Raw genomic sequence first — 10,816 nt, 5'->3', positions numbered from 1 at the left:
GGTGCCTCCACTGAACTGAGCGCACCCCACCCTGCACCGCCCCCACCGCCCGCAGGGGGCGCCCGAGTCCCGCTCCGTGACTCCCGCTGGGCATGCGCTTTCCAGGAGCTGAGGGGCGTTCCAAGTCCTCAGGACCCTCTGTGGTGACGCCCAGGCCCTGGGAGGACGTGGGGCCTCACCCACGGTCAGGAGCCCGGCCTCCCCACGACCTGCTGTGGAGGATGTGGGTCTGTGTCCACAGTGACAGGAGCCCGGCCTCCTCAGGATCCGCTATGGAGACTTCGGGAGGACGTATTTCCGCGTCCACACCGAAAGGACCCGCAGTGGAGGACGTGGGTGCGCGTCCACACCGACAGGAGCTTGGCCTCCTCAGGATCCGCTGTGGAGACTTCGGGAGGACGTGGGGCTGCGTCCACGCGGACAGGACCCGCAGTGGAGGACGTGTTTCCGCGTCCACACCGAAAGGACCCGCAGTGGAGGACATGGAGCGGTGTCCACACCCACAGAACCCGAGTCTCCCCAGGACCCGCCGCGGGAGGAGAAGGTGAGGAGAAGCCGCCTGAGCCGGGGCTGCCGAGGGCTCCGTGCTCACAGGACCCCGCGGAGGAAGGGCGCGCTGTGTAGACGGTGGGGTTTCCGTGGATTGTGTGCGGTGCCGTGGGGTCGCTGGCGGGGCTGCGCGCGGGGCTGTGGGGTCTCCCCTCTCTGGGCTCGGATCCGCTGGGCTGGTCCGCGGGTCCGTGTTTACGCGCACACGGATCCGGTTCCGGGGGCTCCGCAGGCAGTCTGCAGTCAGGGAGCCTCCGGCCGCCCGCCCGGTGCTTGTTCGGCCCCGCAGGGTCCTCCCCGCGTCCACACCCGGTCCGGGCTGTCGGTTCGGCGTCTGGAGGTTCGGTAGCGACGGCGCGCGCTCTGCAGACAGACGGCTGTGGGGAGAGCAGGTGTTCTCACGGCGTCGGTTCTTCCCGAGCGCAGTGTCTTCCGGTCTCCGTGTGTCTCCCTCGACGTCTGTCGTCGGTGTCTCAGGGGTGTCCGAGGGCAGGGCTGTCCGTCTCCCTCGACGTCCGTCATCGGTGTCTCCCGGGTGTCGGAAGGCAGGGCTGTCTTTCTCCTTCAACGTCTGTCGTCGGTGTCTCAGGGGTGTCCATCTGTCGTCGGTATCTCACGGGTGTCCGTGACAGGGCTGTCCGTCTCCCTCGACGTCTGTCGTCGGTGTCTCAGGGGTGTCCGAAGACAGGGTTGTCCGTCTCCCTCGACGTCTGTCATCGGTGTCTCACGGGTGTCCGAGAGCAGGGCTGTCCATCTCCCTTGACGTCTGTCGTCGGTGTCTCACGGGTGTCTGAGGACAGGGCTGACCGTCTCCCTCGACGTCTGTCGTCGGTGTCTCACAGGTGTCCAAGGACAGGGCTGACCGTCTCCCTCGACGTCTGTCGTCGGTGTCTCACAGGTGTCCGAGAGCAGGGCTGTCCGTCTCCCTCAACGTCTGTCGTCGGTGTCTCACGGGTGTCCGAGGACAGCGCTGACCGTCTCCCTCGACGTCTGTCATCGGTGTCTCACAGGTGTCCGAGGACAGGGCTGACCGTCTCCCTCGACGTCTGTCGTCGGTGTCTCAGGGGTGTCCGTGACAGGGCTGTCCATCTCCCTCGACGTCTGTCGTTGGTGTCTCATGGGTGTCCGAAGATAGGCTGTCCGTCTCCCTCCATGTCTGTCGTCGGTGTCTCAGGGGTGTCCGAAGATAGGCTGTCCGTCTCCCTCCATGTCTGTCGTCAGTGTCTCACGGGTGTCCGTCTGTCGTCGGTGTCTCTGGGGTGTCCGAGGACAGGGCTGTCCACCTCCCTCGACCTCTGTCATCGGTGTCTCCCGGGTGTCGGAAGGCAGGGCTGTCTTTCTCCTTCAACGTCTGTCGTCGGTATCTCACGGGTGTCCGTGACAGGGCTGTCCGTCTCCCTCGACGTCTGTCGTCGGTGTCTCAGGGGTGTCCGAAGACAGGGTTGTCCGTCTCCCTCGACGTCTGTCATCGGTGTCTCACGGGTGTCCGAGAGCAGGGCTGTCCATCTCCCTTGACGTCTGTCGTCGGTGTCTCACGGGTGTCTGAGGACAGGGCTGACCGTCTCCCTCGACGTCTGTCGTCGGTGTCTCACAGGTGTCCAAGGACAGGGCTGACCGTCTCCCTCGACGTCTGTCGTCGGTGTCTCACAGGTGTCCGAGAGCAGGGCTGTCCGTCTCCCTCAACGTCTGTCGTCGGTGTCTCACGGGTGTCCGAGGACAGCGCTGACCGTCTCCCTCGACGTCTGTCATCGGTGTCTCACAGGTGTCCGAGGACAGGGCTGACCGTCTCCCTCGACGTCTGTCGTCGGTGTCTCACGGGTGTCCGAGGACAGGGCTGTCCGTCTCCCTCGACGTCTGTCGTCGGTGTCTCACGGGTGTCCGAGGACAGGGCTGACCGTCTCCCTCGACGTCTGTTGTTGGTGTCTCATGGGTGTCGGAGAGCGGGGTTGTCCATCTCACTCGACGTCTGTCGTTGGTGTCTAACGGGTGTCCGAGGACAGGGCTGTCCGAGAGCAGGGCTGTTCCCTGTTCAGCATTTCATGGAGGAGGAGGAGGAAGTTCGGTGGGTTGTTCTGGAGAAAAGCGAGGTTCGGGGTGATGGAAGGTTCTCACCCACTGTGCTGCAGGCGTGGTGACTTCTTGGAGGAGGTAAAACCCGCGTCTTCCCCTTTGGGGCCTGTGACTCATGAGTCTCTGCTGTGGAGCTTCAATGTGGGGTCTGTAATTGACAGTTGTTCGTGTAATTGACACTGAGCGGTTGGCTTCCCCGCCCAGCGCCCCTTCTGGCGACCCTAGTCCACTTGACTGAGCCTTCCCTTCACGCATTTTCACAGTTCTAACCAGTTTTTGGTGGAGCGTTGTGGAAAATTCGAATTCCAGATCCCGCTGCTTCTCTTGCACCCGAGACACAGGGGCCCCCGATGTCATCCTCCCATGAGTCTCTTGCTAACCTGTGGCTTCCTACACTGGTGAGTGGCCTCTCCGCAGTGGGCGAACCGGGTCTGGGAGGACTTGGCCTCCATCAGGAAGCTTGATGTGGTCTCTTCTCCTGTGACCTGGTGCTGACCTGGTTGTTTGTAAGAGTACTTGACTCTGCGGTGATTTCAAGGTGCAGTGAACCTGTCACAGCAGCACAAATATGCTTTATCTCCACACTCGGACTCCCCAGCTGTCGTTTCTTTACCACATTTGCCACTTCACACGGGATACTTCAGTGCGTTTTACCCCGAACAGGGACACCATCCTGCGGAACCACCACATAGCCCTGAATGAGGAAATCATCGCAGTTTCCCTATTATAATCCAGACCACAGGTCCACTTGAACTGTTGCCACCTGCCCTGCTGTCTGAAATGTCCTGCTCCATTCGGATCCAGTTTTCTTCTTCTGCAACTGCTCCCGAGACTTTCCCGTATTTGCACAACCCTGATGGATTTAAGGAGCACAGATGGCTCCAATCTGGGTGGCCTTTCTGGAGGCTTATGTTGCTTGGGCTGTTTTCAGTGTCCGTCCATGTGGTGACATGCATCAGTCCTTAATTTTTTCACTGTGACTAAACATAGTAACATTTACCACTTAAAACATTTCAGGGTCACAGTTCTCTGGCCTTAGGTGAGTTCACATGGTTGTACATCATTCTCTAGAACTTTTTCTTTCTCCCTGAGGGAGACTGTATGTATGAAACACTAACTCCCCATTCCCCTTTCCTCTCAGCCCTGCAGCCACGTTCAACTTTCTGTCTCTAGATACCTCATACAGGTGGAATCACACAGTATCTACCCTTCTGTGAAAGCCAGCATCCTGTCCTTGTTCCTGATTTCGGAGTAGAGCTGTCAATCTTCAGACTTGAGCATGGTGTTTGCTATAGATTTATTGAAAAAAAAATTACCCCTTATTCCTGTTTTCATGAGTGTTTATATCAGCAACAGACTTTGGATTTTGGTTAGAACCTTTTCTGCATCAATTAATATGACCACATGTTTTTATTTAAAAATTTATTGTGGAGTATAACATTGCTTGGTTTCAGTATATTGAACAATCTTTGAGATGTTTGTGAAGAGACACTTATGATGTACAATATATTTAAGAGCTCTTGGTTTTGCAATTTTTCTGATCAGGCTTCTTACATCTATCTTAAGACGGGTGTAGGGATGTATTTGCTGATTTTGTGATGATTTCATTGGGGTTGGTATTAGTGGTTAGGATTGGTGTTACGGGTTGTTAGGGTTATGGTTGGGTTAGGGTTAGGGGTCTCCCTGTCCTCTTCTGCACAGAGCCCATTCTCCTCCAGTAACCAGAGTGATCTTTTCGACACATTACATTTGGGCCTCTCTGTGGTCTGCTCCCCTCCTGCCCATCCTCTGCAGCCTCACCCCTCCCACCACAGCCTGCCCCTCTGTGGGCCACCCAGGGGTATGATTGTCCCACATGTGCCTCAGGCCTGAGTCCAAGACTTTGCATTCACTGTGCCCTCTCCCAGGAGCACTCTTCTCTCCCCCTGCTTCATGTTTGGCTTGTTTCCCCATTGGCTGGGCCCCGAATTGCCCCCTGATGACCTGACTCATGTCTGCTGGTTGAATGTGCCTGTCCGCTATTTAAATGTAGTGCCCGCCTTCCCGATGTGAGCAATTTGCTAACCTGCCCGTGATGGGGCAGGTGTAAGGACGTAGCCTTAGTGTCTGCATAAAAAATCAGTCTCAGAGGGCTCACCAAACTTGCTTGATGATGGGGGAGCTGCTGTCCCTATGGTGGGGAGCAGATAGTCCCCTCAAAGGGGGACCAGTCATGTGAGGTGGTTGGACAAGACTCCCAACTTCTTGTCTGGGGAGATGTAGACCTGGACCTGGAAGCTTACACCCTTGGATTCAAGGCTGGGGCCTAAGCAAGCTCCTTCTTCTTCCAGAGGTCCTCTTTCCCCTTCCCTGACCATGGGCTGGACCTGATTCCTGACCTGGGGGAGTTCGAGGGTGACCCCTCCTAGGAATACCAGGGGTTTACTGAGGACCTTGTCAGCAGGATGCCCAGTAGCCTTGAAGGGAGGACCTTACAGAGGTGGAGACAGCTCTGTGGGGGCCGGTGACATCCCACTCAAAACAAAATGGGGCTGGTGGCCGGCCCTGCTGGTTCTACTGTAGGGCATAGAAACAAGGGCTGTGCCCCAAGGTGCTCCGCTCCTGGCAGGTGGGGACAGGACCTGGGGGTTTGCCCGGGAGCTCAGCACAGGGGGCGTGTTCCTGGCTCCAGCATGCTGGAGTCCATGTGTGGCTGCATGGGCTTCCAACCTCTTAAGCCTTAGGCACCCCTTTGTAAGATGGGGTGCTGACGGCCCCCATCTCTGGGAGCAGAAGGTAGGGAGGCCCCATGGGCAGACTCACTCAGGAGAGGCCAGGAGAGTGGCTGTTGCTTAAAGCAGCCCAGGGCCTGACCCCTTGAAGAAGGTACACAGGTCTATGGCCCTCAGTTTCAGGGTCCTGCTGCCAGCCTCTGGCAGTGACCCTCCTCTCACCCTGTCCCTGTAGCTATGTGGTCTTCCTGGAGCTGGTCCTGCAGACGGCAAAGAAGCACTTCATGGTGGGACACAGGGTCACCTACTAGGTCTTCACTGACCAGCTGGCTGCTGTGCCTGTGTGCCCCTCTGTGAGGGCCGGAGGGCGGTGGTCCTTATGGTGGACACAGCGTCACCTAGTACATCTTCACTGACCTGCTGGCTGCTGTGCCTGTGTGCCCCTCTGTGAGGGCCGGAGGGCGGTGGTCCTTATGGTGGACACAGGGTCACCTAGTACGTCTTCACTGACCAGCTGGCTGCTGTGCCTTGTGCCCCTCTGTGAGGGCCGGAGGGCGGTGGTCCTCATGGTGGACACAGCGTCACCTAGTACATCTTCAGCGATCAGCCAGCTGCCGTACCCTTGTGCCCCTCCATGAGGGCCGGTGGGTGGTGCTCCTCAATGTCCGCGGTGCCTCATGGCGGACACAGCGTCACCTAGTACATCTTCAGCGATCAGCCAGCTGCCGTACCCTTGTGCCCCTCCATGAGGGCCGGTGGGTGGTGCTCCTCAATGTCCGCGGTGCCTCATGGCGGACACAGCGTCACCTAGTACATCTTCAGCGATCAGCCAGCTGCCATACTCTTGTGCCCCTCCGTGAGGGCCAGTGGGTGGTGCTCCTCAAGGTCCGCGGTGCCTCATGGCGGACACAGCGTCACCTAGTACGTCTTCACCAACCACCAGTTGCTGGGCCTCTATGCCCCTCTGGGAAGGCCAGAGGGTGGTGGTCCTTGAGGTCTGCGGTGCCCCGCTCTGGCAGGATGTGTCCATGCAGCACATGGCGATGATCAGCCGCTTCTGTGAGCAGCACTTCCTCTGTGAGGTGGACGACCTGGTGTGCGCGGATGTGGACATGAAGTTCCGCGTCATGTGGGTGTGGAGATCCTGTCCCCCCCTTTGTCACTTTGTACCCCAGTTTCTACTGGGTGGCCAATGAGAACTTCAGCTATGCGCGCCGGCCGCAGTCCCAGGCCCACAACCCCAGGCACCAGGGCAACTTTTACTATATGGGGGCCTTTTTGGGGGGGTCAGTGGTGGAGGTTCACTGACTGACATTGGCCTGTCACCAGGCAATGGGGGTCGACCTGGCCAATGGGATGGAGGCCATGTGGCCTGACAAGAGCCACCTGAACCACAAGCCCACCAAGCCCCGGAGGCCACGTGGGACCTGAGGCTGCTGGGCTGTCCTCCCCCCACCCCGGTCCTGAAGATGCTGAGATTCGGGCAGTCCCCAAGAATCACCAGGACATCCAGAACACACGAGGGGCTCGCCCCGTCTCTGTCAGGGTGGCCTCTCTAAGCGGAGCCATAAGAGCAGATTCCTTCTTCTGTCCCCTCAACTGTGGAGTCCAGCACTGCCCGCTCGGGCATGTCCAGGGCCCCTAGCTGCCCCCATGCACAGGAGGCCTGCCTGGGGCACAAGTTCCTTTCTTTGTGGTCAGTGCATTTCGATCATTTCTGGGTCATTTGCAGCTGCGAACGGCTCCAGTTTTATGTCGAATGTTTTTCTGTGTCAATGCTAAGCAACCATCTTTAAAAAGAACAATTGAGGGAAAAGGTTGTCTCCCTGGTTCTAAACAGACATCGCCTGGTGGGCTGGGAGCGGCCCTGCAGCAGCCTTGGAGCCAGAACGGGCCCTGGCTGGGTCTTCCTCCCAGTCCCTGCACCTCGCGGCAGCCATGGGCCTTCAGGGTCAGGGGTGCGCCGAGCCACCTCTCAGACCCCCAGTCCCCTGACCACCAGAGGCTGTGACCGCTAGCACGGCCTCCAGGAGCATGGAGCCCTCTGGGTTATTTCTGGTTCCTGCCTTGGTTTTAAATGGCTATTTCTGTGCTGGTGTTTGAGATGTGGGCACTGGCTCTGTCTGGATGCATGTCCTGTTGGGATCCCTCAGTGCCCACTGGAGGGTTTGCACTTGTGGATTCTCTCTGCACTATGTGTTAGCAAGCATTCACTGAGTGCCTACTGTGAGCTCGGTCACCAACAAGGGGCAGAGCGTGAGAGCGAGAACCAAGATACAGGGTCCCTGTTCCAGGGCCCTCCTGGGACTCGCGATGGCCCCGTCCTCCTGACTCACTACTTTCCTATTGTGGTGTAGTGGACATACGACTGATACTGTTAAGCACTTTTCAGGGTACAATTCAGTGGCAATACGTACATTCACTGCTCTGCACCTGCCACCTCCATCCATCGCCACAACTTCATTGTCATCCCAAACTGAACCTCTGCCCACGAGACCCTAACCCCCATTCCCCCTCCCCAGCCCCAGCACCCAGCGGCTCCTTCCACCTCTGTGAATTGGAGTGCTCTCCGTCCCTCACGAGTGGGGTCCTCCAGTATCTGTCCTTTAGGGACTGGCTTATTTCACGTAACACAGTGGCCTAAGGTCTGTCCCCATGAGCCTGGACCTGACCCACTTTTCCCCCAAAGGAGTGGCTCAGCCCTCTCCTGTCTAAGCTAAGCCTCCTCTGCTCCCCTCTGCTCCCCTCATCTTCTTTCTCAGCCTGAAGATAATACCAACCAATCTGCAGCTTTGAAGACCTGTTCAGTCCAGATGCCGGACACACTCCCCCAGGGCCTTGGGCCTCACCTACCCCATCTGTCCATGTCAGGTGCCTGCAACCCCCACCAGCCGGCCACCTGCACCTTCCACAGGTGTCCCCATCTCAGAAGAGGGAAACACCAAGTCCAGACCCTTGGAGACCTCGGTGACTTCTTGCTTACCACCAACTGTAGTGAGGTGGCTACTGGAGGGCATTCAATGTCCTAAACATTTAAAGGCATATGTGAGTCTCTGCTGCCCAGGGCAACGGGTAACAGTTGGGGCAAACAGAAACCAAGCAGATTCACTGGAAGAAAGGCTGAGTGATGAGGAGTGTTAGGGAATAGGGCCTGGAAGCTCTGACTGTCCCCACCTGACGTTCAGATGCTCCCCAGTTCCTCCTGTGCCTCTGGTGTCTTCCTGGAACCCTGACCTGGCTGTTTTCAGACAGCTCGCCCAGTGGTACCCTCACTTTATGGGGGGGGGGTTTGCTGAAATCCACAGTGTGTCCTGCTGCCCCACCTGGATCACATCGTCTGGGCCATCTGAGGACCCAAGACTGTGGGTCTGTGGCCTGGAGGAATTCTGAGCAGAGCTGGTGGGATGGGAGGGCTGCAAGGCACAGAGTTTCCAGAAAGCTACAAAGCTATCTTCCTACAGTTTTTGAATCAAAGCCTTGAGATCTTTAAAATGCCAGCAGTGTTAACAGCATGGGCCAGAAAAGCAAATGTCCCTGTGCACCCAACACCACCTAAACTATTGGCCATTTCTTGTCCCTTGAGCTGAGTACAAAGGATTGGGAGTGGGGGCTTGAGGGAGGGGTCTTGGGCCAGACTTTGTGTTTCGGGGACAAAGGCCATCCAATCTCGTGCTGGGTGTGAGGCAGGGGCCTGTATGGAGACCCCAGCTGCAGCCACTGCTGTCTGCTGATGCCCCCTCAGCCCTCCCCAGTGCACCTGCTGCTGAGGGAGCACCTGCCCCCTCCTCCCTGGGGAGTGTTCTCTCCTGCACCAGCGGTGCCTCCCTTCTGCAAGTCACTGCCAGCCTGCAGCCTGAGAGTGTGGACACCCTGAGTTCCTCTAGCTGCTGGGGGAGCGCCTGCCCCCTCCTCCCTGTGGAGGGCTCTCTCTTGTACCAGCGGTGCCTCCCCCCTGCAAGTCACTGCCAGCCTGCAGCCTGGGAGTGTGGATACCCTGATGGCCTCCAGTCCTGGGGACAGAGCCAGTGCATGTGGGACCTGGTCTCCCAGCAGGCCTGAGCACCCAGGCCGCCACGGTGCTCGCTCTCCTTCTGCAGGCTCACTATGCCATGCCCTCCCTCAGGCCCCCTGGGCCCAAGTCCTCCTCTGCTTGGGAACCACCCTCGGCCCATTCTCTACATGCTGGGACTGGGAGTGGGTCATCTGGACCTTCTAGACTCACGCTTCGGTGCCCATGACATGGGCACAGTCCGGCCTCACAGACTGCTCAGAGGAGACTCAGCGCAAGAAGATGCAGCCCGCTGCAAGGGGAGATGCCAAGTGACCCAGAGTGAGCACACAGGCCTTGCACAAAGCACAGGATGAAGGCACCTAGCCACGGGTCACGGGAAATCCCGGTGAGGGTGGCCCTGGTGGGGAGGCCACAGAAGGGTTCCAGAAGAGGCAGGCGACAAGGAAGACAACAGGACAGAGATTCCCAAGGAGGTCGATGGAAGAATCAGAGGATTGCAGAGGCCTTGGGAAGACTTGGAGGCTCTGGAGATGTTGGCTGAATCGCTGTCATTTGGTCAGAAAAGGTGTGTCACAAACCCCCATCAACACTGGATGATTTACTCTTCGTTGGTTCTAGGAATCAGTGCGTACCTGCCATGAGAACTCACATTGCGTTAAGTCTAGGATATACCTACTTTTCAGGACTAGATTTTTCTAGAGGAAGTGCTAAGCATGGGTCTTTCCATTCTTTGTGCAACTGGTCTCTGTTTTCAGGAGCAGATTCCTGGTGCTCATCACCCCTGCTCACCCTGAGGTGACCCCTGTCACCTCCCACAGTGGACATGACGGTATGGGTTGGGGGGTGCTCACTGATGAAGCCCCAGTGCTCAGTACACAGCAGGGCCCCCAGATCCTCTGCTGAATGAGGGAGGGCCTGAGGGAGGATGGAAGGGGAGAGAGCAGGCTATGCACCAATGCTAATGCCCAAGGAGATGGATAATTTTACTTAAAACAAATAATAAACAGTATACAGAACATGAAAAGATAAAGTAACAGTCAATATGTACCAGAGAGAAAGAACATAGGGGGAGGGGATGAAACATTCTGGCGGGACGTCGGGTTCGGGTGAAGGAACTAAGGGTAATTGCACAAGGAGCTCTCCCTGCAGGGCTGTGGGCTCTGGATGTGGCTCTGGGAGCCCTGCAAGAGCAGGAGTAGGGGCAGGGGTTGGGATAGGGGCAGGGACAGGAGCAGGGACAGGTGCAAGAGCAGGGACAGGAGCAAGGGGAGGGACAGGGTCAGCAGCAGTGGCAGGTGCAGGATCCAAGGCAGGAGCTGGGTGAGGGGCAAGAACAGGAGCACAGGCAGGGGCAGGGGGAAGGGGCAGCAGTTCTGGTAGGGGCGGGGGCAGGATCTGGGGCAGGAGCTGGGTCTGGGGCAGGAACCAGAGCACAGGCAGGGGCAGGGGAAGGGGCAGCAGTTCTGGGAGGGGA

The 10,816-nt window shown here is 58.0% G+C and overlaps 1 pseudogene; it reads left to right on the top strand.

The window, feature by feature from the left end:
* The first annotated feature begins 272 nt into the window (after positions 1 to 272).
* LOC123793158 (histo-blood group ABO system transferase 2 pseudogene) lies at positions 273 to 7,421 on the top strand (annotated as a pseudogene).
* Positions 7,422 to 10,816: the final 3,395 nt, after the last annotated feature.

The sequence above is a fragment of the Ursus americanus genome, chromosome 2, assembly GCF_024610735.1.
Source record: "Ursus americanus isolate L20-20 chromosome 2, mUrsAme1.1.p, whole genome shotgun sequence".
Lineage (NCBI taxonomy): Eukaryota > Metazoa > Chordata > Mammalia > Carnivora > Ursidae > Ursus > Ursus americanus.
Note: the sequence above shows the minus strand (reverse complement) of the source record. Positions and strands in the feature narration are given on the sequence as shown.